This window comes from Nycticebus coucang, chromosome 6 (assembly GCF_027406575.1).
Source record: "Nycticebus coucang isolate mNycCou1 chromosome 6, mNycCou1.pri, whole genome shotgun sequence".
In the NCBI taxonomy this organism is placed as follows: Eukaryota; Metazoa; Chordata; class Mammalia; order Primates; family Lorisidae; genus Nycticebus; species Nycticebus coucang.
In genome coordinates this window covers 137949041-137976833 of record NC_069785.1, presented here as the reverse complement: position 1 = coordinate 137976833, position 27793 = coordinate 137949041, and the positions used below count along the sequence as shown (strand labels likewise).

At 50.0% G+C, this 27793-nt stretch overlaps 1 long non-coding RNA gene across 1 annotated transcript; it reads left to right on the top strand.

The window, feature by feature from the left end:
* Positions 1-465: 465 nt before the first annotated feature.
* On the top strand, positions 466-21179 carry LOC128588546 (uncharacterized). The gene is made up of 4 exons (XR_008380799.1): positions 466-596; positions 19244-19377; positions 19856-19968; positions 20729-21179. It is a non-coding gene; the product is annotated as an uncharacterized LOC128588546 (long non-coding RNA).
* Positions 21180-27793: the final 6614 nt, after the last annotated feature.

The window sequence follows — 27793 nt, the reverse complement described above, 5'->3', positions numbered from 1 at the left end:
TTATAACTCTACAGCACCGGCCACATGCACCGAGGCTGGAGGGTTTGAACCCAGCCCAGGCCAGCTAAACAACAATGATAACTGCAACAAAAAAATTAGTTGGGTGTTGTGATGGGCACATGTAGTCCCAGCTACTTGGGAGGCTGAGGCCAGAGAATCGCTTAAGCCCAAGAATTTGAGGTTACTGTGAGCTGTGATGACACAGCACTCTACTGAGGGTGACACAGTGAAACTCTGTCTCAAAACAAAAAAAGAATTTAGAGGAGGAACTGAGGAACTGTAAGTAAGGGAGTGACAGACAGAATTTGTCTCATAAATTTGTTTCCTAAATACTTTCCTGATCCACGCTGTGTGGACTGAGGGGAGCAGGGCCGGCTCCAGGGACCGGCTGACCTAACATGGTATCTCCTCCTTCAGTGGGGAGGTGCCAGCAATGGCAAGAAGCAAGGGCTGGATCTGAGCAAGCAGACGTGGGTCTGGAGTGGAGCAGAGCCAGCAGGACTGACCAGCTTCCAGAAGTAGGACAGAGGGCCAGGGAAATGCCCACACCCTTCTCAAGATGTGAGCCACTTCGGAGGGCAGCAAGTATCCTGCACGTGAGTCTAGCTTTGGTCTCAGAGAACTCAAGATGGGGGTTCAGAGCAAGCGCTTGGCTGGAAGTGCAGACCTGAGCCCATGGGCATGAGGGTTCAGCTCAGGCAGAAGGCAGAGCATGGGGGGAAAGAGGGGAAGAGTGCTGGGTAGCCATGGACAGCTACCAGAAGTCCCAGGCACCCTGTTGGAGCTGGTGGAGAAGGGAAGGCCCATGAGAGAGATGGAAGGATCTTCTAAAGCAGTAGAAGGAGATCCAGAAAGAGCAGGAACGCAGACCAAAAGAGCATAGCCTGTGTCGATGGAGGGGAGGGCTGATACGTCAAATGCTGTCGACGGGCCAAGGAGGGACAGCAGGGGTCCCTGCTGACCTCGTGGAGTGGCATGTCTATGCTGACACTGCCTGCCAGATCAGCAGGTGGAGGAGCAACAGTGAAGGGAAGGCGGGGAACCACCTAGGCTTTGGAGAAGCTTAACCAAAAGGGAAGATGTGTGGAGTCGTGGGGACTTGGGTGGAAGGAAGGTTTGCTGGTTTTTAATAAGGGGTAGACTTGACTAAGTATATATCCTAGGGAGAGGTGGGGCTTGAAGATTCAGGCAAAATTTAGGGTAAAGGAGGGGATAAAGGAGCAAGTTTCCAGAGCTCTTGGGAAAAAGTGCTCTCTTGATGACACATCTCTCTGCCTGAGGCACTTTCTTATCCCAGGTCAAGTTCCCCCAGAAACAGACCGTGGGACTCAGAGGTTTCCACCTGGGAGAATTACCAGGGAGTGACCTGGGTGCAGGAGGAGGTACTGGGCAGGGAGAAGCCTTCACAGCAAGATGGCCCACAGCTCTGAAGCAGGGACTCTGACCGAGGAGGAGGGTGCTGAGGCACAGAAGTTTGTTGGGAGTGACAGGCAATGGAGGAGATTTTTTCCCAATGACTCCTTTTTCTCTTCCTTTGGATCCTGATATGAGAAGAGTGGGGAAGTCCCAGAATGGGCTGTGTGACAGCAGGAATCACATGAGGGGAACACTGTGCCCTTGAGGGTGCGGCAAAGATAAGCTGATCTAACATGGTGTTCCCTCCTTTAGTGGGGCTCGACAGGAGGCTGGGGGCAGAGCAACCCGAGGCAGGTCTCTGGGCTTGGCACCTGGCTGCGCCCCACCACCTATCTCCCACAGGCCAGGAGGAACCTGCACAACATGCCCCTACTTGAAGCTCCCTTCTGCCTCTCAAGGTTGCTGTTTATCATGTTTTGACTACTTACCAAGCCCAAAGTTGAAGAAAAAAAATAGAGTACATATCAGACCATTCCCAGAATCAAAATTTAGGATGATTTAGAGACCAGTGAGTCAGACACATGTGGATTGAATTTTCCTCTAGCTACATACTTGGTTAGAAAAACCTTGACTGGTACTGGGGAGTGATGGTCCTATTTGGGACACCCAAGTTGCCGTGAAGGGGTAGTGTGTGCTCATGTCCCACTCCCTGCAACATCTGGCAAGGCCTGAAAACCTCTGTTGTTCAAGACTGCACAAATCCCCAAGGCTGCGGCCCAGTAACTTCTAGGAGGCAAGATTGTGCATTCTGGTAATAACCCAAGCCAAACTTCCAAGAGGGCCAGCCTGGGGCAAATTGGCTCTATATGGCTGGGTTCTCCTACTCTCGTTTGTCCTTTCTGTCTAAATACAGGCAGCCTTAAGGCCACAAGGTAAATGCCAAAAGAGCCTCAAGGATAGTAAGCTCAGTGCAAGTCAGATTACTTCCTTAGTGTTAAGAATCCCACAAAGGGCTGAGCCCAGTGGCTCACGCCTGTAATCCTACCACTCTGGGAGGCCAAGGTGGGAAGTTCACCTGAGCTCAGGAATTGGAGGCCAGTCTGAGCCAGAGCCATCTCTACTAAAAATAGAAAAACTAGTCAGGCATTGTGGCAGGCGCCTGTAGTCCCAACTACTTGGGAGGCTGAGGCAAGAGGATTGCTCAAGCCCAAGAGTTTGAGGTTGCTGTCAGCTATGATGCCACAGTACTCAAAGTGTGGCATCTGAGTGTGACAAAGTGAGACTCTGTCTCAAAAAAATAAAAAAAAAAAAGAATCCCCCCAAAAGGAAACTCATATTAGATGACAGGTGCTTTTCTGGAACAAATGAGTTTGGGGTGAATGGGAGAACAACAATGGGAGAAGGCAAGAACAACATCTTGCCAAAGACAGAGTCAAGAGACTCAGTCATCTGGCTCTGTGATGTTAAGGAAGTCACCATCTCCTCAAGGTTTTAGTATTTGACACAGAAAAATTAAAGGTTGGCATTAGATGATAACTAATCTTGTATTTTTCCAACCTTGCTTATCAAGTTCTATGTTCTCTGTGGCTCCATTTAAACTCCATTCATCATCTTCCCAAGGTACCTGGAGGTACCTGGTGAGCTAAAAGGTGTTAGCCTTCCCTTCCTATGTCTTACTCAACCTACAGCCCTGTCTCTAAGCGGTCATCCATCTCCCATTCACTCACTCATTCATCGACCCCAATTCCCTGCCACTTCTCTAGCTAGAGCTGGGCAGTTGGACACACGGCAGCCTCCCATGGAAGGAAACAAGAAGCCTAACGGGAGCTTCTGGGCAAAAATTAGGTGAGGGGATAGCCCACTCTGACCCTAACTGCCCCCTCATCAGCCAGTAAAAGGAGAAGCCTCGTCCCCGCCTGTACCTCAGATGAAGTGAAGGAGCACCCCATAGCTCACGGGGAAGGAGAGGGAGGCAGGGGTGAGGAGGCTTTGGTCAGGTGGCAACAGCTGGTGGCCTTTGATGTCAAGGCCACATTCTCTCTCAAAGAGGAAGGACAGTGGGAGGGGGAGCCAGGCAGAGATCCTTGAGATGGAATGCCTGTACACTGGGACACACAGGCCCCACAACAGCTGTCCCACAGATGGGAAGAGCATTTGAATCCTGAGTTTACATTTCTAGAAAAACTCCCTTTCCCCCCTCCCTTGCTGTATTATGGGGTTTTTGTGAGGTTTAGAAAAATAAACAGAATCTAACCATAACTGTCTGAAAGTGCTAAATTACCAAGAACAGCATAACAGATTAGTGGTGCAAATTGAGGCAGGGTGGGAGGTGGCCGGCACAGGAGGAGCCATGGAGGACCTGTTGGGACTGCTGCCTTTGATACCGCAGCCTGTCTGGGGGCTCTAAAGGCTATGTGGCTTTGCCTGAGAGCCTGAGGTTTAGGAATGGGGGTGCTATCCACACTTGCAAATCAGAGACTCCTCCAGGCTTAAAAGACCCGGCCTTATGCCATCCAGCCCATCTTGGCCTTCAGGTGAGACTGCCCCACTCACTCTGCTTAGAGGCATGCCTTTCTGTTTCTAGAGCCTTTCCAGATGGACCTGGAGGGCGTTACCTTAAGGGACATGGGCCGAGCACAAAAAGACAAATGCCCATGATCTCGCCTATACATAATGTGGAGTGTGAAAAAGGCCAACTCAGAGATACAGAATGAGATGGCAGTCAGAGGACACCAAACTCCAGTCAGAGAAGGGGATGCCCTGGGGAGCTGTACATTATGGCAACCACCATTCATAACAATATATTGTGTACTCAGTTGTTCCAACACCATGAAATAAGCACACGAAGTAATGCACGTCTTAGATAGCCTGATTTTGGCCATTCTGCCATGTACGTATGTTAAGACATCGTGTTACACACCAAAAACATGTGCAATTTTTACTGAACAAGTAAAGTATTTTTAAAGGGTGGTAACAAGTATTTTTAAAGGGTGGTAACCTTCTTTATTCCTGCCCCCCAACCTGTGGGGATGGGGTAATGAACCCACAGAATGTTGGAGGTGAAAAGGATGTTAGAATGCAGACTCACCCTTCACAGATGAGCAAACCGGCTCAGAGAGGAAGCTGCTTGCCCAAGACCCCTCAGCTGGTGAATGGCAAGTTGGGACCAGAACCCTGCAGAGGTGCATGTTCTGGAAACTTCTCTCCGGGCCTCCAATCCAGCTGCTCAATTCCCATTTCTTTTCCACTGGGTCGAGCTCAGCAAATGGGCATACTTTTGGCCAGTATGCAACCACAACTGTAATGATTTTGAAGTTCCCGTATCTTAATCTAAGGTCTCTCAGTCAGGCCAGCAGCTCATGTTTGCTGAACTCTGGTTGCACGTCAGGCAGGACTAAGCACAGGGACGCGCAGGGGAACAGGGCCCAGCCCCTGTCCTTGGAGATTGACACACAGCCACAAGGGGATGTTCAGACCTCTTCCTGACAGCCTGGAGTCCTGCTGACTATACCAACATCCTCACAAAATCTTCATGAGGTGTGCAGGGTGGGTGAGGAAGTAGACGTTGCCACATTGACCTTTTGGAAGGTGCTGCTCTGGGTTACGAAGGAGATGAGACCCTCTCCTCACACTCCAGGATGTGTGTGAGAGGTTTCTATTACAGTTGAAGGAAAAAATTAGAATCAAGTGACCTGGAATTGAACTATAGTTCTATAATTTACCAGCAATGAAACCACAGGTAAATTATCTAATCTTTCTGAGCCTGAACTTCTTTTGAAATGAAGATAGTGAGACCTACTCTGTAAGACCATTGTGAAAATCAGACAAAATAGGCTCCGCACCTGTGGCTCAAGCAGCTAAGGTGCCAGCCACATACACCTGAGCTGTCAGGTTCGAATCCAGCCTGGGCCCACCAAACAACACTGACAGCTGTGACCAAAAAATAACCAGGCATTGTGGCAGGCGTCTGTGGTCCCAGCGACTTGGGAGGTGGAGGCAGAATCGCTTGAGCCCAGGAGTTGGAGGTTGCTGCGAGCTGTGATGTCACGGTACTCTACCCAGGGTGACAACTTGCGGCTCTGTCTCTCAAAAAAAAAAAAAGAATCAGACAAAGTAAGTAAAGTCCCTACTTCCACACCTGGCTCACGGGAGACCTTGATTAATGGCACTTGCCTTCCTTTCTCTTGAGTTCTGGCCTGTGGGACTGTGTCACCTGTGGGAAAGGAATCCTTGGAACCCTGACAGGAGTGCAACCATTATAGAAAATCATGTTAGAAACTAGCGATCTCCTCCCCAGATTCCTGGAGTGCCTTAAGGCCAGAGTTCCTGGAAACCCCCCATATTCTGACCCTAAAGATACACCCATAATCTTGACGGCACTAGGGAAGAGACCAGGCAGTACTATGGGCTCATGGCCCCATTCAAGCTGTACTGATCAGGCCAATAAAAGCCTTTTGCAACCGAGTGGGAGCTGAGCTGACCCTGCTCAGTCTCCGTTCTCCTTTTCCCTCTATCGAAGTCTTTCCTTGTCCCTGGACTGTCCTCCACTCCTTCCTGGTGAACCTCTCATCACCTACCACATGGCACAATCTGGAGGTTTCAGTGCTGGTTTGTGCAAAGACCGTTTCTCTGCTGATTCCAGGCACAGAGAAGGGCCTGACCTTTCCTTCTACCCTTCTAGTCTGCGGAGTGTAGCCCCTCAGAACTTGGCTCAATGCTACACCCCTCCCTTTGGGTCTACCCTAAACCACATTATCTGTTCTGAAGAAAGAACAGGAAAGAGAAGCCATGGGGGAGGGGTCTTCCCAAAGGTATCTCCCAACACGTCATGAAAAGTGCCCAAGATTTAGTGTTGGGGACATGCTTGTCTGTGTGACCCGTGCCCATTGAGTCTGTCTCTTTATCTGCAAGAAGGGGGCACAAAAGCCATTTTATTTTGCTGTTGTGAAGATGAAATTTGAAAAGCCATGAATTGATACTATAATACTATTATATTTTCTTCTCCTATTCCCCTGACATATCTCAAGGGGAGCCAAACCCAGGGAAAGGCATTTTTATTCTTGCTAAGCAGCAGTGTACCATTGTATTCTCTCCAATATGTAAAAGCAGGGTCCTTCCTTGTCCACCTGAGCGAGAGCACAGTGCTATCTCCTCCCCACTCCTCCTTGGGGAGTGCTCTTGGCAAGCAGCATCTCTAAATGCAAATGCCAGAGGTGAAATCCATCACAGGGGCCCAGAGCTGAGATAAGACAGAGGAAAGTAAATCAAGGCTCCCTGAGATAAGACACAGCCCTGGGCCTAAAAAATGCAATTCTCCTGCCAGCTGCCTACTTTTGCAAAGTTGCAAACCAGAAAGAAGACTATGCTGGGGTGGGAGGTAACCCAGACTCCAGGCCCCCTTTTACAAAGGGGGACAACCCCCATTCCAAGCTCACTCCCTCTTATCTTAAGTCCCAGCCTGAGAGGAGCAAAAAGCATTTTTTAATCGATCCCTCCCAGCAAAACAAATGAATAAAAAGTATGAAGCCATCCACTGGCATCAGAGATTAAGGACAAAAAAGTTTTAGGGTCAGACAGTCTGGATTCAAAGCCTGGCTCTTACCCTTCAGGCGTAATCTAGAGCACTCTACTTAGTCTCTATGAACCTCAGTTCCCAACAGGAATACTATTAACACTACTTCACAGAATTGTTTCATAGAATATTTAGTGAAGTGGCACACAGAAAGCGTGTAATCAATAGTGCTATGGTTACTCCCGAGGTCAGGAGAGACTGAGGAAGCCAGCACCTCCTTCACTCCATTTGTATTTCATTTGTATGGTCATTTCTGTACAAGTCTCTGTATAATACTCCCCAAATCAAACCTGGTCATGTTAGTCTCATCTGTTGAAAGTTATTGAATAGTACACCTTTTTCTAGCTGTGGTTTCCCAAGTCCCTAACTTGAGTATGACTGACTATATGCGAAGAATTCCTCTCCTACCTCCAGCACTGGAAAAATGTGTCTGTGCAAGTGTGGAGAGCAATTATACAGAGGGTGAAAGGAAGAAAATTGTTCACAGACACCTGTAGGCCAAAGGCAGGCTTCCAAGGATGGAGGTGGCAGTGAGAGTGGGAAGGCAGGTGAGCAACGAGCCCGGCAGGAGGTCGCCACAGGGTTCCTTTCTGAATCTGAAAGAGGACCTTCAACCACCTTGTTTCATCCATCTCCTCTTCGTTATGATCAAGCTGCACATACTTCCTGTGTGCCTGGGCCTAGGGAGTGATGGGAGAAGTTTTTTTTTAATTTTTTTTTTTTATTAAATCATAGCTGTGTACTTTGATATGATCATGGAGCATCATTCACTAGCTTTACAGACCGTTTGGGAGAAGTTTCTATCTCAGCCACTGACCTAAAGGCATCTACAGTCTGACTACACAGGGAACCAATGCACCTGGAATATCGCCAGGATGCAGGAGCCCCACCTCATTTCTACAGGACCCACAATAGCGTGGAGCTGGGGCCGTGGCAGGAAGTGGGGAGCACAGCCTGAAGGGCCCTGGAAGGAGGCAGCCGCACGTGGACAGGTTTACCCAGCCAGGGAAGGGGCCCTACGACTTCTCAAGCAAGGAAATTGTATGATGAATGTGGTCTGCAGGTGGGAGTGCTGAACCCAAGTTCAGATTCTGGCTCAGCCTCTTACTAGCTCTGTGTGGGACACATGGCAGGTTTCTCACTTAGAATAACAAAGCCCAGCTTCCAGGTGTCTCATGAAGGTAAGGCCACTTTGCACAAAATACAGTTCTGGTGACTAGAATCGGTGTGTTGGGGAGATGCGCCCTGCAGGGAAGGGGCCCTGTGGGGCTAGGGCCCCATCATGGGAGGCAGGTGGGGAGGCTGGGGGCTGTGCAATCCTCTTTTGGTCTAAAACCCACAATAAGAGGCAAACAGCTGAGAAGGTTAGGAGTGACACAACATGAGTGGAGATACAAACAGACAAGATTAACTATCCTCATTGTATACACAAGAGGCTTTGCTAACACTCAGCCAATTAGGAAACTAATCTAAACAGCCACTGGCTTCCGTGTCTCCTCAGCCCTCACTCCAACAGCTGCTGAGTTCCACTCGCTGCTCCTCCCAGCAAGTGCCCTGACACTGTATGGCTTCCTCTCTCCTACCCCTCTTGGGCCCTGCTGCTGGACAGTGCTCCTTCCTCGCCACAGCCTCCAAGATGCCTTCCCTGGTGCCCCAAACAGAGGGGCCTTTCCAGCACACTCCACTCTGTGTTGCCATTTATCTGGGAGACAGAGAACAAAAAGAGCAAAGACTTTGAAAGTCTGACAAATCTTTCACTACTATGATCTCCCTGAAACTGTTTCTTCACCTAAAAAGAGGATAATAATTATACCTACCTAATAGGAAAAAAGCAAATATATATACTATGTACAAAAGAGCCTAGTCCCACCATTGCTGCTGTTACAACGGCCATTATTTCTGACTGAGTTGCTGAGCCCAGGAAACAGCTTTGGCTTTTGAGGCAGGTGGACTCTAACTTGGTCCCTGGTGATCCCTGTCTGGTACACACACACCTTGTGTAACCCTCTCTCCTTAAGTGGGTGGAAACTGGGTCTTGCTTCTAACCAACAGAACATGGCAAAGACAATGGGATGTCACTTCCATCATTAGGTTTACAGAAGCCTCTGACTTCTGTCTGGACAACTGACCCTCTCTCTGCCCTTCTCAGTTTGCATGTTTTGAGGAAGCAAGCTGCTTTGTCGGAGAGGCCCATGTGGCACAGAATTGAGACAGGCCTGTAATCAACAGCAAGCTTGGAATTGCTCCCCTCAGTTCAACGACCACTGAGGGACCAAATTCTGCCAACAACCTGGTGAGCTTGGAAGTGGATCCTCCCCTAATGAGCCTTCAGAGGAGACCCCAACCCTGACCAAAACTTTGATTACAACGTTGTAAGAGATTTTTTTTTTTTTTTTGAGACAGAGTTTCACTATGCTGCCCTCAGTGGAGTGCTGTGACATCACAGCTCACAGCAAACTCAAACTTCTGGGCTCAAGCAATTCTCCTGCCCCAGCCTCCCAAGTAGCTGGGACTACAGGCATCGCAACAACACTGGCTATTTTTTTGTTGCCGTTGCCATTGTTGTCTAGCTCACTCAGGCTGGGTTCAAACCCGCCAGCCACCTGGTGCATGTGGCCGACGTCATAGCCACTGTGTTATGAGCCCTGAGCCATCGTAAGAGATTCTAAAGCAGAGGACCTGGCTATATGTTACCCAGACTCCTGGCCCACAGAAAGTGAGTGATGATAAAAGTGCACTGTCTTAAGCCGCATGCTGTGGGTGTTGTCACACAGAAAGAGATGTCGGCTCTCTGCATCCTCGGCACAGCACTCGGCGTGTGGAGTGGAAGCCAAGCATGGGTGGAGTGGGTAAACGAATGGATGGCGGTAACAGGTAAACAAGGTCTGGAAGGCTCATTCAAAGAGGAGCCCTTCCCCAGCACCCACTGCCTCTGTCTTTTGTTCTCTTCCTTCTTCTATCCCTCAGCACCTTGCTCTGTTCCTGGTTGCTGCTTTTTTAGTCATTCTCTCTGAATTTTTATTTTCCTCCTCGAAAAAAAAAAAAAAAAATCAGCTCTCTCTAAAATATCTGACCCTGGTGAATTAGAATAATTTTTGATGGAAAGCAGTCTTGTCCAAAAAGGCTCTTACCCACCCTGCTCAGGAATGTGGTTGCTGCAGATATTAAAACAGACCTGCAGGCGTCTGCAGTGAGCGGGAGCTCGTGCCAGCAATGACCTCAGCCTGCACAGCAGGGCTGTTACCTAGAAGAGCTGCCATGAGGGGCTGGATCTCAACCGGGCTCTCCCTTGTCCAAACCCTTCCCTGTCCAGGTCCCCCCTGCTGCACACCCCAGTTTGCCATCTGAGTCACACCTGCTCACCCAAGCCTGGTATCAAAAGTCTAGGGGGCTGTTCCAGAAGGCCTGCAAGAGAGGAGGCTGTGGGGCCCTAACGTGGGCCTCATGGCTGGCAGCCTGCCTCCTCCTGACTGCACCCTACACCCCTAGACAGTTCTGAGGGACCTTGTTCAGGCTGACAGGTATCGGGCCTCAATAGGTAAGAGGTGTCCCCCACCCCCAGGGAAGGCAGGACCCTGGGACAGACCTGGACCCTGGGAATCTGCATAGTGAGGGCTCCACACCATGCAGCTAAGCTCCTGCCTGGGCCCTACACTCTGTTCCACCTGACTCAGCTTCCGCCGCTGAGTCTGAGCACATCTAAGATAAAGCAGAAACTCTTGTCAATGATTGGATTTCTCTATTCTCTTCTGAAGCTCTGAGAATTAGAAGAATACCAACTATAATCAATTCCAGACACCAAGTTCAGCAACCTATCCTGTTATTCCCAGTAATTTTAATCACAGCTGACATTTGCCCTGTGCATTCTTGTATGCAAAATACTTCTATGTGTGCTATTTTTCACAAGACTCCTACAGTATTTTTAGGCCCATTTAACAGATGACTATGTTGTGGCTCAGGGCATCAAATCCAGTTTACTCAGTTGCATGGTGAGCAAGTGGCAGGACACGGGCCTGAACAAGGTCTGCTGACTCTCTGCCCATATTTTGTCCACTGCTACTCACTCCCAAATCTGTACGACTCATCTGCCTCTAATTTTGTGTTTCATCAATCATTTTATGCTGAAATGTACCCACTATAATGCCCAATTCCTGCTCCTTTTGCTTAAGTCTTCACCCACGCCAACCTATGGAGAGCTGGCTAAGTAGCTTCATGCAGATTGGGGATGGACTGACCACTGGTCTTCAGTGTCTGAAGACTTGGGTTTTAAGTTCTGGCTCAGCCAGTAATGAGGGATGTGGCTTTGAGTAGGTTACCTCACTTTTCTATTACAATGTGAAGGGGGTAAGATGGATGATCTCTGGAGTCGCTTCTAGCTCTAAATCTATGATTATTTCATTCAGTTCCTACTTGGGCTCCCTCTTGGGAAGGAATGGTTTCTTTTTTTTTATTTTTTTTATTTTTATTTATTTTTTTGCAGTTTCTAGCCAGGGCTGGGTTTGAACCCACCACCTCCGGCATATGGGGCAGGTGCCCTACTCCTTTGAGCCAGAGGTACCACCCGGGAAGGAATGATTTCTTAAGTCAGTGGGAAGTGATCTGCCGTGTTACACTGTTAGTGCCACCTGAGACTTGAGCTGGTGCAGGGGACTCTTAGCTAGCTGGTCAAAGGTTGTGGAGGACCCTGTCCGACAACTTTGTTTTCTTTGATCTTTTCTCTAGCCTCCTACCACATGTTGTTGTGGCCTCTTCTCACAAGGTCATGAGTTCTCAAAGGCCTGTGTCCGTGATCCATATGGACCAATGACTCCTGCCCAGCTTGTACCACACCTGACTGGCTGGCACTTCACTGATCTCATCAGGATGTGTGCGAGCCCTGGCTGTAGGTTACTCATAATCCCCAGTGCTCAGGGAGACACCAGGGGCCCTGCCGCTGCTCCCAGCTATCTGGCTGAACAATGCAGATTCTGTCAGGGCTCCCAGCTAAGTCTTCTTCCAATATTAATATTAATATTTGGGTTGCAATATTAATTGGAGGCATCTCAGCTGCTTCCTGTTCCTTGGGCCTCAGCACAGATTCCTAAGTAAAGAAAATCATCCCAGCTGATCAGCAGTTGGGGGATGGGGCATGAAAGAGTGTCGCCATCGTCTCAGAGCCATGAGCCAAAAGAAGGAAACCCAAGCACTGAGCACCCCAGACGCACCCACCTGCACGAAGCAGGCGCGGCTGGGTTTTCAGTCTTTGGGAAGGTGAGCTCACGGCTTTCTGGGTCGTTTCTCCCAGTATTTAATGACTCCTACTGCAATCTTCTCTAACTGTCCTCTCCATAGTCAAACAACTTATACCAACTCTTGGTATGACTGTACATGGGTCACTACAAAAGTTTAGAGACAGACTATGTTATAGTCCATTATTTCACTTTCTTTTCTTTTTTTTTCCTTTGACTATTTTTTTATTTTTTCAAATTAATGTGAGTGTACAATTTTTAGGTTACATTGTTCTCACTTCCAGAGTAAACATTACTTCACTTTCAAGAAACACAGTCAACTGTCTTTTCTGAGTCACCTTGCTTGGCTTATCTGTGTTGCTGGGAGAACTCCATTTGTTTCTTTCTGCGTGGATTCTGTGTTTCCTGATTTCTGTGTATCTCAAAACTTTTGTAATGACCCACATACTAGTGTGAACGTTCCACTCAGCAAGGTACATCCTTCTGTCTGTCTCCCAGGCTCAGCTGTCACCCATGCTACCAAGAATAGCAAATGCTGTCATCCAAACTCAAATTTCCTCTCTCATTTCCATGGGAACCCCAGTCTTTTTCTTGGCTTCAAGTCTCTGCTGTAAGACGTATCATCTCCCTAAAACTGCTGTGTGTGATACCATGAGTCTTCAGCTAGTCTATTCATTCTCCTTTGACTCTTTTCCCAAATTTCTGGTGAACTCCTGACCTCAAGTGATCCTCCCACCTCAGCCTCCCAAATTGCTGAATTGAGGGTGCAAGCCACCACACCCACGCTTTCCCCCAGATTTCTAAATACTAAGTACTTATTTGTCATTTTTTGCCAATGTACTTACCCTTGAAGATATTTTCTCACCTTTTCTGTGCTCATATTAGTGTGCCTTTGCCCTACCTTCTCTGCACAGGAGTAACTGGTACAGTGTGCAGACCTGGCCCCTCCTAGCCTTTGAGACTTGTCAATGCTCACTTTCTGATTACTGATCAGCAGGAAGTCCACCTGAGAACTAACCCTCTTGCTACAGTGGAAGCCCATTTCCTATTTGGTTGGGGTCTGGAAATGTGATAAAGGCTTTGACCAGTTGCCACCATACTGGCTAGTCCCCAGGGCCAATTTGGGAATATAAAGGGGAAAATGATTCTTACTACATAAATAGTGCTACAGAATGCCCCAGAGTGGGAACAATGGTCCTCCCACACCACCCTAACCCTCGTCTCTCCTATCCAGCATCCTGGCCTACAGCCCTGATAAGATGTACCATGTAGTGAGGGGCATTATCAAGGACAGTGACTGAGCAGGGGACACAGGGGCTCAGCAGAGATGAGACAAGAGCCAGGTGGCCAGCTCCATCCTCTGCTATCTCCACCAGCAAGCTTTAAGCTTGGTCTCTTTAAGCTTTTCCTTGAGTCCTAACAGAAAACAAGCTGGAGCCAAGACTTGGGGTGGGGGAGGGGGGAGTAGCCGAGCAGAGTTTATAGGCACTTGCATTTTTTTTTTTAACGGCTCCCTCCTCACACATTCCTCTGCATTTTTCCCTTTTATTAATGTGGCGTCTTTCCCAGGCCACTTTATGGGACTGTGTGTGTTTTCACTTATGCCCCGCTTGGGCTTCCTCGTGTCTCCCCCTATGAAGAGCCCTCAGATCCTGCTTGAGACCCTCCCCCAAGGGTGCTGGTGATCCATTCACTCTGGGGACCCCCCCACTTCTCAGCCACTATATTATGCCACACAGACACTTTTCTGCATTAGGGTCATACCTTGTTTGAACCCCTAATAAGATAAGACAAGGCAGTTGGATCACCCACCCAAATCTGGACTCCTGGCACTTGCTCCCAAATCAAATCTGCCCCAGAGGATGAAGAAAAGATTTGCCATAACTAAGGATTTTCAAAAGAATGTGCTGGAAGCCCTGAAGGCCATTGCTCAAGAGGAGCTCGATACACTGTGAGCAATAGTGGCTCTGACAGAACACAGCTTTCCACCGGGACACATTTTCAGAAAGCCAAGCTTGGCACGTTTATTAGAAAAGACACTCGTGTTGCTCTCAGGATCTCTGTACTCTTAGCTTTTCTTTCCCCATCAGTCCCGTTTCAAGAGGGCCATTTTACAAATGTCCCCATCTATTCATCTGCGGTTATCTGGGGCATGAAGTGGCAGGCCTGGTGGCAGCCTGTCATCTTTGAAAGCATGCCCTTTGGGAGCTTGTCTCTGTAAAAGGAGGAAAGTGATGTGTACTCTGTAGGGCTGTGAGGGACAAAGTAGCATTTGTAGGAGAGCTGCCATGCTAAAGGCCTTCAGCAAACAGCAGGGATTTCTGTTGCTATTATTAATATCAAGCAATTAGTCAATGTTTAGTGACCTCTTCAAGAATCTGCTTTTGTTTCTGGTTCTTCCGTTGTTTGTCCTGGCCCTATCCAGGAACCCACCCTTTCTGGGATGTCTGTGACAACTTCAGACTCCTCACTCCCTGCTCCAGGTCAAGCATCTCTGAGTCCCTCGGGAAGCCCAGCTCTGGGATCGTTTTCCCACTGTCAGCAGGCTCTGGGAGAGGCATTAGCCCCAGAAGGCTTGATGTGGGGACTTTTTACAGGTATTACTCATCTGGTGGGCAGATGCGGCTGTGCTGAAAGACAAAGCTCTGTCTTCCAGATGAAGGTTACTGGGGAGTCCCGAGGAGGGACTGGTTTCTCTCTACTTGGAGCCAGTGTGAACACACAAATGTCTATCGTCTCCTTCCAAAACCCTAGGTCCTTGAGTTAGGGTCCTGGAACCCACATCCTGGCAATCAGCTGACTGTCCATCCATCATCGCCACTGCCCTCTGGTCCCCACCCTGCCATCCCAACACACACACATACACACACACCCCATGGCATTTCTGGGGAAGAGGAAGATAATATTGATAACAGCAGTGGACACTCTTCAGGGGTTCTCAAACTTTTTAAACAAGGGGCCAGTTCACTGTCACTCAGACCGGTGGATGGCCGGACTACAGTTTAAAAAAAAAAAAAAAAAAACAACTATGAACAAATTCCTATGCACACTGCACATATCTTATTTTGAAGTAAAAAAACAAAACGGGAATAAATACAATCACACCACCTCATGTGGCCCGTGGGCCGGAGTTTAAGGACCCCTGCCTAGGTATTTCCCCACCATAGCAGTTCTCAACCCTATGGGTTGTGATCCCTTTGTAACAATGAAAATACATCCTGCATATCAGATATTTACATTATGATTCATAACAGTAGCAAAATTACAGTTATGAAGTAGCCACAAAAATAATTTTATGGTTAGGGGTCATCACAACATGAGGAACTGTATTAAAGGGTCGCAGCATTAGGAGGCATTAGGAAGGTTGAGAACCACTGAGTTAAGAGTTACATTCATTCAACATTCTAGAGGTAGTGAAACAGGGTACAGAGGGATTCTCAACCTTTGAGCATGCCCCCTGAAGAAGGATGGAGGCGGCAGCAGTGGCCAGTGGCTGAGTTCTCCTCCCACAGAACACTGTGCTGGATAGCAGCAGTCCCTAATTCTCCACCCCAGAGGTTCCATCTCTGTCTCAATAGAGGGGGAATGTGCCTGGCCCAGTAAGAGCTACTGTCCAGCCTTTTGTGAGTTAAGCTTATTCAGGCACTAGAACACTCCCTACCCCATCACTCCTCGCCCAAGTGCTTTTGGTTAAACCCCATTCACAGCAGAGACAGCAATGGAAGGATAGAGATTTCGACTATCCAAAGGACCAGACCTCATGGTTCTCACTCTTCCCGGGTTGCTGAGTTTCTAGTTCAACTTTCTCTCAACATGATTTTTGGTTTGCCTGAAGTTTCAAAAAGTGGCCCTAACTCAAGTCTTCATGGTCATGAAATTTTAGTTGAGCTCCCTACAACTAAATGGCTACAGAGTCTATGCTTTTTTATTTCAAACTTTTTATTTTATTTTATTTTATTTTTTGGCAGTTTTTGGCCGGGACCGGGTTTGAACCCGCCACCTCCGGTATATGCGGCCAGCGCCCTACTCCTTTGAGCCACAGGCGCCACCCTTTTTATTTTTTTTATTTTTTGAAACAGAATCTTAGTTGCCCTGGGTAGGATGCTGTGGCATCATGGTTGACAACAACCTCAAACTCTTGGGCTCAAATGATCCTCTTGCCTCAGCCTCCTGAGTAGCTGGGACTACAGACACTGGCACCATGCCTGGCTAGTTTTTCTATTTTTAGTAGAGACAGGGTCTTGCTCTTTCTAAGGCTGGTCTCAAACTCTCTAGCAATCCTCCTACTCTCAAACTCTCAAGCAATCCTCCTACTTCAGCCTCCTAGAGTGCTGGGATTACAGGCACGAGCCACCAGGCCCAGCTCAAACTCTTAAGAGAGAAAAACCTAATGGCTATTGCTAGCTGATACACTGGCTGGCCTTGGGTAACTCTTCCCAGTCAGATTTGCCATGGGCTGGTGGCGCCTGTGGCTGAAAGGAGTAGGGCATCAGCCCCATATGCCAGAGGTGGCGGGTTCATGCCCAGCCCCAGCCAAAACTGCAAAAAAAAAAAAAAGATTCGCCATGGGCGAAGAGAAGAGCATGTGATGCAAAACACATTTAAGGTGGCAGGGGCTGAAGGTGGGAAAACAAGTTCTCTGAGAAGGAGCCCAAGTGACACCCCCATGTGTTCTTCAGGTTCATCCAAGGCACAAGTAACATTCACCCCCAGTGAATTATTCCCTTGGCAGAGACAGGAGAGAGCAGCTCCACTGAAGCAGCTACCACTTCCATAGCACTCTGGGGAATGGTGACATTTCTCCAAAGAGCACTTATGGAGACAGTGTCCTGTGGAAACAGCCCTGGGCAGGAGTCAGGGCTCCTGGCTGCTGACCCCGCTCTGCATGCTGTGACCCACAGTCAGGGCTCCTGGCTGCTGACCCCACTCAGCCGGCCACAACCCACAGGACCTTGGGAAGCCAATCTTCCTCCTCTGCATTGCAGATTCTCCAGAGGCTAAAAAATAAATTAGACAAATAAATAAACAATAACCAGTGTTGAGTTAAATAATCTCTAAGATCTTCTTACACTCCCAAGATTTCCCTAAGCCTCTGTCCTTGCCCCCCCAGCCCCTGCTCAGCAATTCCCCAGAAATGCTTTTAAGTACAGCCCGTGATTTGAGCGGAGTCCCCGCCATCACCTCTTGTGACAACCCACCCAGCCCTGGGGATTAGTCCCTGTCAGAGCCCTCCTTTCTAGCTCTGTAGCCATCCTTCTGGATAGCCTTGTTAGTGGGTAGGGCAGGAGTCCTGATCTCAAGAGACCAATTCATTTCTGAGCTTCTTAGAAGCAGAGGATAGGCCCCAGGAAAGGCAGGCCGGGCCCTGAGGATGCATCCAGAGGAGGGGTTTCTGGTAGGCCATCAGGGCCTGCCAGGCTAGAAGCAGCTCTGAGCCAGGGGTTATCTCAGCCTCAGAAATGCAAGGACGAACATGTCAAATGGAGCTAGAGGGGAAGAGCAGCAAATATGGGTTCCCTGGGGAGGATGGCAGGGGCAGGGGGAATGGCTTGTGTCTTTTGTCAAGAAATGAATAACACTCAAAGAATATGCAAAATGCCACACCAAATCGGCACCTGTCCCCTTTGGAGCCAGCCAGTCGGGCCCATGGCATCTGAGGCTGAGTCTGACTGTCCTGACTGTCCCCAGGGGAGGAAGCACAGCAACTGAGAGCCACTCAGGTGTCGAAGAGGTACTGGTGCTAAGTGGGGCAGAAAGAAGGATGGGCCGTCAGCCTGCATGGCTCCTCCCTGCCCTGCGTGCTCTGTCACACCCCCAGCTCAACCCCAGGCAGATGGCTGCAAATTCTGTAGGGGCCTCTGAGCGTTCTCTTGGCTAATAGCCACATTCCAGAACAGCATATGTTTCATCTCAAGCCCATAAGGTTTGCACTTTCAAAGGGGAGCCAAAAGAAAACCTCGGCTCAGGCTGCAGATTTCTTAGGAGAGGTGGGGGTTAGGGGAGGCCCTCAGGGAGGTTGAAGCTGTCATGCCGAAGAACATTTGAGTTCCTACAAAATGAGGTCCACACTCTGTGACACTCTCAGTCCTAGTTCACAGCCCTCAAAGCACCCACCTGGAGGATGCAGTGAGTGGGGGCTTGCTCCTCTGGGCACCCCTATGCCTCTCACGCTGCTGCATGTCCCTCCATCCCTGATGCTGGCTCCACACCTCTCCTGAACTCATGGGGGCTACTGAATTGAGGGATCATGGCCCAGAGCTGCAGGGGTCCCTGGGGAGACTCTTCTGTGACTTTGGCTGCTGAACATCAGCCTAGAGGTCGCTTCAGGAAGGACAGGGGGCCAGACAGGAGTCAGAGGGTGAGAGAATTGCAAAGGAGCAGAAGGGGGAGGCGGGGTGGGACAGAGGGTCCAGGCTAGACAAGGGAAAGTGGGGTCCCTTCTGGAGGGGTGGGGTAGGGGAGCCCTGGCCCTATGGGACTTCTGCTCTATGGTAAGCTAAGGGATTTCTGACAGAAAAGTAAACTGTGGTGGGCTGAGTTTACCCAGCTCCAATAAGCAGTGTTTGGAGTGGTTAATGTTTCCTTCCCCCTGAATTGGTTGACAGGCACCCAGCCACAGCCCCTTGCTGTGTTCGGGGGAGGTGGAGCCTGGGGAGGTAAGTAGAGGGCTGTCAGGAAAGCAGCATTGCCATCACCCAAAATGTGATGACTTGGAGGGGAGCTGGGAAGTCCCCCACATAGGCTGAAGTTCCCATCAAGGAGGAGGCCCTGGACCCAAGTTGCCTCCCTCCTGGTCCCAGCCTGCCCACCTGCCTGCCTGACCCTGCAGGACACAGCCGTTTACTTTTCTCCTGCTCAGCCTTATTAAATGCCTGCAGTCTCACACGGCAATGCTTACGCAGGAGGGTGCAAAGGACAGACACACAGACCACAAAATAAATCAGGAAGACACCAGAGCTCAGCACCCAGCTATGAAGTAAACCAAGCCTGGCAGGGTGCCCAGCTCAGTGTGCGGCTGGCTTCACGCTAAGTAAGGATGAGTAGGTGGAGAGACAGGGTAAGTAACTGTTCTTTCCTTTGATCCAAGGAGACTCCTGGAAGAAGCTGGCATATGTAAAGCTCTTAGAGGGGATAGAGGAAGAAGTGTGGACAGAGGATGTCTCAGGGAGTGGAGTGAACACAAGCACGGAAGAGGTGGGAGAACCCGGCAGGCTGCACTCAGTGAGTATGTGTAAAGGGCAGGAGATGGCTCAAGAGAAGGTGGAGGTGACGAAGGATAGAGTGAGCCCTGGGATAGAACCAGAGCTGTCCAGGAACTGAGCAGAGAGCCCCGGTGGCTGCTGTGCTCTCCACATCCCACTCAGAAAATTAGAGGCACACTCTGTACCTACAGAGCAGGGGGAGGTGGCCATGTGGTGGGAGAAAGGTGGAGGTCATGATGACACCCAGAAGCAGCCTGGCTATGGGGTCCCCATTGAGCAGTGGGCATAAAGAGAGAAGGGAGGTGTGGTGATGTTAGGCAGCTCAGCAAGGATATGTGTCATCAGCAGGATGAAGACAGCTCTGAAAACAGATAAATAAGCAGGGGAGTGAAAAGCAGTGACGGGGAGTTTGAGGACACTGGTCAGGGTGACAGTGGGGCATGCAGGTGTGTAAGGTGACACTGCTGCTAAGGTGCTTTTGTGTCTAATTCTGCCAGATTCTCCTGCATTTCAAGCCCTCCATTCCTACAGAAGCATTTAAAACCAGGCCCCTACAAGCATGGATGTGAAGCAGACCAGTTGCTTTCAAATGTGCTCCGAGGAACACCAGGTACCTCTTGAGGCCAGCACAGGGCAGGCTAGGCAACAGGCAGGAGGTGGGAGGAAGAAGGCCCACAGCATACAGGGCCCTTCTGACCAGGCCCCAGCCAACCCAAGCAGCCCAACCTTATCTGTTGTACTTGTGTGTGCATTTGTGTAAGGTTTCCTTGAAAGAAACAAGGAGGCATCAGCTCAGCTCAGCTCAGGTGATGCTGTGAGCCAGCAAATGAATACAGTGTCGTTTAAAAACTACTAAGGTGTAATTTCTCCCTGGAAATGACCATTTCCACCACCCCTAGCTCTGGGAATGACCGTTCTATTTTTTTTTTTTTTTTAATTGAGACAGAGTCTCACCTTGTCAGCCTTGGTAGAATGCCAGGGCATTATAGCTCACAGCAACTTCAAACTCTTGGGCTCAAGTGATCCTCTTGCCTCAGCCTCCCGAGTACCTGGACTACAGGCACCTGCCACAACGCCCGGCTATTTTTACAGATGGGGTCTTGCTCTGGCTCATACAGGTCTTGAACTCCTGAGCTCAAGTGATCCACCAGCCTCAGCCTCCCCAAGTGCTGGGAATGACCATTCTAAAAAGGAGCCTGCAGTGAACACATGCAGCAACTTTTGGGCACAGTTCCCAAATTCAAATAATCCGGCCCATGGTCAGCTCATTTGTTCTTTTTTTTTCAGTTTTTCTTTGTTTTTTCATTTAAAGAAAAAAAATATGATCAGCAGGAGTATTTCTAACTCTCCCCTCTTTTCTTGTGGTTCAGGAGCAGCTCACAGATTCCACAGCTCCTCTAGCCTGTGACATAGCAGGCATGAGAGGCAATGACCACATCGCAAATAACAGCACAGTTTTGGATCCTCATAGACAGAGCACCCAGCTGGGAAAATTGGCACCTGAGCTGACACCTCCACTAGCCCAGATCTGGTTGGTTATCTGACTCCAGAAATGTCAAACTAAAAGGACTGCCACCACTGCTACCCACCCCAACGTCCCTACTGGCTCCCAGCCCTGCAGGACAAGGTGCTGGCCGTATTTTCAACAGGAAATTACTCCTGGCCTAGTGCTGGAGGTGAAGCTGAGGGGAGAGGGCCATCTCCCACACCGTGCTGTCCAGTCAGTGCTTGGGGGTTATCACCGTATGTGACTTTGAACTCGAGTTTTCTACTTTTACACTGTCCCCTCTTCTGTTTATTCTCAACAGTTCCTGATAAAGACTCTCATGAAAAACCTGGAGGGACCTGAATGTGTTTAAACAGGAGGTAGAGAAAGGGCTAGGACAGAGCCAGACTCCAGGACCAAAGCAGGGTTTGGGAAGGGGTGTCTCCTGAGGCCCCAGGTGTGGGTGCAGGGAGTGGGGAGTGGGAAGCAGGAAGCCCCGGAGCCATTGGGGAGGGGCACAGTACACAAGATATGACCAGAAAGATCACAACATGGGTGGGGGGTTGAATTCAGTTGGTAGCTCCCAACTCTTTCAACAAACAAAATTATCTTTCCTAAAGAAATCTCACCCAGATGCCCAGGATACAGACTGGTAAAAAGGACCCGCTCTGGTTAAATGTGGAGAATTGCCTCACTGTACTGTGCTCCTCCCTCCCCGAATCTTCAGAGAAGGGCAGTTGCTGCCTGGGTCACCTCTGGCTCTAGAACTCACGCATGTTGACCACAGAGGGGTCAACCCTATGTCCCAGGTCCTCTTCCCAACAAGGTGCATCCCCTGCTGTGCTCATGTGTGTCCGGTATAGAATGGCCTCTGGCCGGCGGAAGGCCCTCAGTGAGAGTTGGGAAAGACTGGGTCTCCCATAACTATCCTTTCCTCAGACTCAGCCTCTCTCTACCTCCAGCAGGCTGGTTCCAAGGCTGCCTCTGTGCAGACCAGTCCCTCGGGATATATCGGGGCCTGGGGGCCAGGGGCATGGAGCAGCCAACTGGGCATCAACAGGTGAGATCACTTACCTCCCTTTCTTTGGGGTACTTCCAGACCCTGGAACTTGGGGCTTCCTCTGAGCATCATTCCTGCCCTTACTTGGTCATGGAACTGTAATCCAGCTCGGAGACCCCGCGGTCCTTCCCTCCTCCCACGCCCCTCTCTGTGTACCTTGAGACAAACAGTGGGGCAAGCCTAGTTCCAGCAAGAAGCAGAGGGTGTCTCGTGGGGTCCGGGAGGAGAAGGCCCCTGTCATTTGCAGGTCTCTACTCCCTGACCCCCACACATACTCCTCCATCTTCTAGAAGCAGATGAGCACACCGCTCTGGTCCTCAGGACCCCATCCCTGGCCCCTGCCCCTCTGCAAGGCCTGCCAAGTCTGGGACATGAGAACAGGCCAGGTCCCTCTGGGGAGCCCTGGGGGCGGGGCCAGGCCTGGCTGAGCCTCCAGGTCGGCCTGTGCTGGCCCCTGGTTTAATAAACTCCGAGAGAGGTTTTCAAAGGCCACTTGATCTTCCCCATCAGGCAGCCCCTGTCTCCCTTTCAGAGCCGCAGAACTGTAAAGAAAAAACCGCTCAATGAACAAGGCGGCCAGAGAAAGCCGAGCTGCGGGGCACCTTCTATGAATTTCTGATGAGCACACGGCCCTGACTCCTGGGTCCCAGCCCAGTGCAGTCAGGGATGTTAGTTTAAGTCATTTCGCATGGTTCACTGGCTCTCTGAGAGCAGCTTGTCTCCAGACAGGGCCCCTCTAACAAGCTCTTTTTACTTGGGGCTTCTCTGAGCACAGACCTCAAACAATAGCAGCTTTCAGGGGCTTGGCCCTCCTCTGGCAGCCTCCCTTTCCCAGCCCGGCCCCTACACGGCCCACCTGAATGCCACAGCCAAGAGGGACCATGGAAGTGTTCAGGGAAGATAGGTTCACTCCTTCCTCCCTCCCCTCTTCCCTTTCTTTCCTCTCCCTTCCTCCCTCCCTTTCCTTTCTTTCTTCCTCCTTTGCCCCCACCCTGCCTCCTTCCCCACTTCCCCACATTCCTTGCCCTTTCTCCCTGTAAGCAGGCAGAGTAACCATGCTGTCAAGAGCAGACCACACTGTCAGGCAGCTCTAGAACACTGCATGGATGGTGCCCCCAGGGCTGTGCATAGCAGAGGCCTGATCAGGAGCACTTCAGCCTAACACTCTGCCTATGCCGCTCCCGAAGGCTCTCTCTTGAAACTGAGCAATTCCCTCCTCCCTTTACTCTGGGGGCTGCTGACCTCACAGAAGAGGGGGCAGTGCAGACTGTTCCCAGCACAGCCCGGGGGCACTGAGCATGGGGTCCCACTGGGGATAGTCCCCCAGGCACAGGGGGTGGGCCATGGCGGTCACGGGTCCTTCATCTTCCCCATTCCCTCTTCTATTTCTCCACTGTCCCTGTCCATCAGGGCAGTGAGGGGACAACTTCCAGTCCTCCCTTCTTGCTGGTGCCCTCTCTAATGGGTCTTAGGAAGAGACTCCTGGGAAGAGGAGGTTAATTAGTCAGCAGATGAGAATCGTTTACAGGTTTAGACTAGACCTCCAACCAAAACAAACAAACAAAGTTCATATTGAGACAAGTCAATATTTTGGCTTAATGACAATTAGCTTCTTTGATGGTGACCTTTGACCTAAGGCACTCTAGAAGACATCTGAGCTGCCGTGCCACCATGGACACTGCACTCTGGGAGCAGCTCCAGCCCCACTCCCGTAGCACCTGCCAGCAATTAAGGCACCCAACCCCAACCACCTGGGCCCCACCTCTGAGGCCAGGGGTCTCCCAACTTCCAGGATTGGAAGCTCCTAGGAGAAAGCCCAGTCTCACACTCCTCACAAACCCGCGTTAACAACCCACCTTCTTCAGGAAGTGAAGCCTGTTCAGAGACAGCAGAGCAGGAAGAAAAAGCAGGAAGCTGGGGCAGGACCCATTGCTCTGTGACGGGGTGAAGCTCTCCAGTTCTCCAGCATCTCTTCCCAGACAGTGTTGGACTTGAGCCGTGTTTCTTAAGGGTTTGATTCCCAGTCATCCAGTGTCAGGTCCTCTGGAGGATGTATTGAAAACAGGTTCTGCATCACCTCCCCAGACCCACTACAGAAGCATTCGCAGGAGTATGATACAACCTGCTTTTTTTTTTTTTTTTTTTTGAGGCAAGTCTCACTGTGTCACCCTAAGTGCTGGGACATCAGCCTAGCTCACAGCAACCTCAAACTTGTGGGCTCAAGTGATCCTCCTGTCTCAGCCTCTCATAGCTGGGACTACAGGTGCCCACCACAACGACCAGCTGATGTTTTATTTTTAGTAGAGATGGGGTCTTGCTCAGGCTGGTCTCAGACTCCTGAACTCAAGTGATCCTTTTGCCTTGACCTCCCAGAGTGCTGGGATTACAGGCATGAGCCACTGCATGCAGGCCACAACTGGCATTTGACATGTTAGGCCCACTAGGATTGAGAACCACTGTCCTAGTCTGTATACCAGACTACATTAAAACTACAATTTTAACTGAGACTTTGCCCATGTGTTTAGTTAACTCTTTTCTGGGGTGGGTTTTCCGGGAAGCTAATGGCCTTTACACAGGTAACTAGGTTCATACTTAGGAATTCTTTTACTTAAAGAACTTTCCCACCACCACTGCCACATTATAACAGCTCAGGCCCTGCAAAACCTGGCCTGGCCCCTGGCTGAACAATTGAGTGGAGGTTTATTAGTGGGTCTAAGCTGTTGCAGCAACTCCATGCTCTAATGATAAACTCTAGTTTCTCTTGTGTCCCCATCCCTGTAGAGTTCAAAATTCTTTGCACCATGAGAACTGTGGTATCCCCTCTAACAATAACTATGGTAATCCCAGAGATCAAGTTCCAATGACCCACTGTGGCCAGAGCTGAAATAATTCCAGAAACAGGGGGATGTGCCCAAGCTGGCTGATGCTTGCAGTCTCAGACTCTTTTCTTCAAAAGAGGTTCATTCCCAGGTGTTGCAACAGGTCAGACTGGACCAGGTCAAGGCAGCTGGTCCCAGTTTTTAAGCTACGTGACCATTCTTCACGGAGAACCAGATCTGCGTTCAGACCTTCACTCGGCTTTTTATCAGCTGTGCGAGGCTAGAGCCTCAGACTCCTCTGTCCAAAGGAGGTGATAAGTTTGCATCCCAGGGCTGTGGTGAAGGAGTCTGAGACAATGGACATAGGCCACAGCTGTAAGATATTGCTGATCAGGGAATGTATGGTCATGGGGCCTTGACACAACCGGGGCAGGGAGTTTGAGATACCCAATGTCATGGAGCGTGCTGCAGAGAGGGGACCAAGGCCCTTGCTGCCCAACTCCCAGGCGAGGACTCCTCTGTAGCACCACCCAGCTCCCAGAGAGGACTCCTCTCCAGCACCACCCCCTGGCCCTAAACAGAGCCCAGGCATGTGCTGCTCCCCACTCCTATGTGTGGGCAGCAGAGTTGGGCAGGGAAGCACAGGGAGAATAGGAAGCGGGTGGAGAGCCTCTCTTCTCTCGACCCCCTGCAGCCCTGGGCAACTCAGAGGGGGAGGAGGAGGAGGAAACCACATCTGGTTTGAGTGAGGCGCCCAGCAGGGAGAGACAGCCTGAGCTGGGGGGCAGAGGAAGCAGGCGGGGCTGACCTGGGCCCTGGCCAGTCCAGCAGAACAGAGGGAAAGTGGTTGGTATTTGGGGAAGACAAATAAACAGAGGAGTTGAGATGATAATAATAAAGAGGAGAGTCATTAAAGTGAAGAATGGAGAGTGTGTGACACCCAAGACAAACAGAAAATAAACGGCCAGTAGATCCACTCTACAGATGTTTGGCACTGAGTGAAGACAGATTAAAGATGCATAGAAGATGCTGAAGTCAACCCAGGCTCCACCAGCAGCAGCTGGAGAACAGGTGGACGGGAGGTCCAGCCAGACAGGCCTTCGCAGCTGACAGGAAGCCAACCCCAGAGACCACTGTGGCCTGCTGACGCTGGCACCTGCATGTATAGGATGGGAGAAATAGAGGAAGGATGCTGGCCCTCCCTGGCCCTCCCTGGCTGTGTCCCATCTCCTGTGCCATCTCCTGCAAGAGGGGTCTGCAATCTCCCATATTCGCGTGGAGCAGCTTCTCCAAGCAGCTGCAGGGAGACACTGCCTCTTTGCTGGTCTGCCCCCAGGCCCATTGCCAGGACTCTTCAAGGACTCAGTCTTTCTCCTTGGCATCTGGGCTTTGGAGCACCGAGGGGAGGGCTGGTCGGGCCCCCGTGGGAGGGGTGACCACATGCGCAGGCTGCCGCTATCTCACTGACTCCACAGTCTATCCTGTGTTCCCAGCACCACATCTGGCACCACAGGCCACGGAGATAGAAGAGACACCATTCCTTCCCTAAAGGTATTTACAACGCAGGAGAAAGGAAACTAATATTTTTATTAAGTGTACATTCTGCAATCAGCACTCTGCCAGGTGCCTTCAAGTTCATTTATTTACCTTATTGTTTCTTCATAGTAAGAAAGAATTATTCCCTCATTATTCTCATGGCTGAGGCTGCAGACTGTGCACGTGCCAGAAGGGATGACCTGGTATTCAACCCCAGGTCCACCCATTCCCACACTCACAACCTTCCATAAGGTGAAACAGAATTTGACAACTGCCAGAGAAACCCATGTGCTTTTAAGAGATACAAGAAAGGGCTCTCCTGTCTCACACCCACCCTGTTCTCTGCCCCCATAATTAGAACCAAATTTCATCTTTCTGTTCCATGCACCAGCACATCCCAAGCCTAGCCAGGGCCAAGAGCCTGCAGGTGTCTGAGGAATGCTAATGGCCACGAGCTGGGGGGTGGGGGGGTGGGGACGGTGAGGTTTTTCTAGAGCATTTGCTTCCCATTAAGACCTCTTGCCTTCCTCCCAGACCTTCCCACTCCCTCCAGCAAGGAGCAGCTTTCATGAGCCAATTACCACGCTCAGGGTTTTCTGTTCCTCTGCACCCACTGATGTTGCTAACGAGTCACAGATGCCGTGGGGCATGCCCTGCTGTCCACCTCAGAGCAGGGGCTTTCTCTGCCCTGAAGGACACTAGGTAGAGGGAGGAAGGCTGGATCGTCCAATTTCAACTCAGTCCCTCAAAAGAGGGAGGCTTCAAAGGGCAATATGGTGATTATGAGTGGATTTATGAGTGGCTGCGATGGGGTCAGCTGGGAGACTTGTCCCTTGCCAGGGCTGGAGAGTCAGGGACAGGGCAGAAGACTCAAAGACAAACAGGACTAGGTTAGAAGTGAAGGCACATGCCAGGAGAGCTTCCCTCCAAACTTTCAGTTTACAGACAGATATCAAAAGTCTAGGTAACTTAATTCAAAACAAACTGTGTTGAAAACCTGCTCAGAAACTAATCTGACAGGCTGAAACCTCAGATTCTATTGTCCTCCTATTTCTTAGATCTCCCCATCAGGCTGACCATATTTTCTACTCAAAATTTTATTAGACCTTCAAGTCTCAGTTTTCCATGAACTTTCCCAGATATTCCTGGACAAAATTAACTTCTCCTTTTTCAATACACTGGCTGTATTTTGTTGAATCCTGTTTCATTATAACGTATTTTATTGTGGACCATTCTTATATTTTCTCCTCAGAATTTCCAATACTTCTGTTATCAGAAGGTGAATGTCACTCATCAATTCTAAAAAGTTGAATATTACCATGCCCTATTCTCTAGACTCCTCTTCCGTCACTCTCTACAAAGGTAACTTAGGTCTGTTCTTTCATTCTCTGTTCCTCTCGGCTTCTTGCCCCTTCTCCTCCTTCTGTGCTGCACAGGGGTAATTTCCTCTAGTCTGTCTTTCAGTTTACTAATCCTCTGCTCAGCTTTGTCTAATCTATTGCCTTACCCATCCATTGAGATTTTATGCTAATGA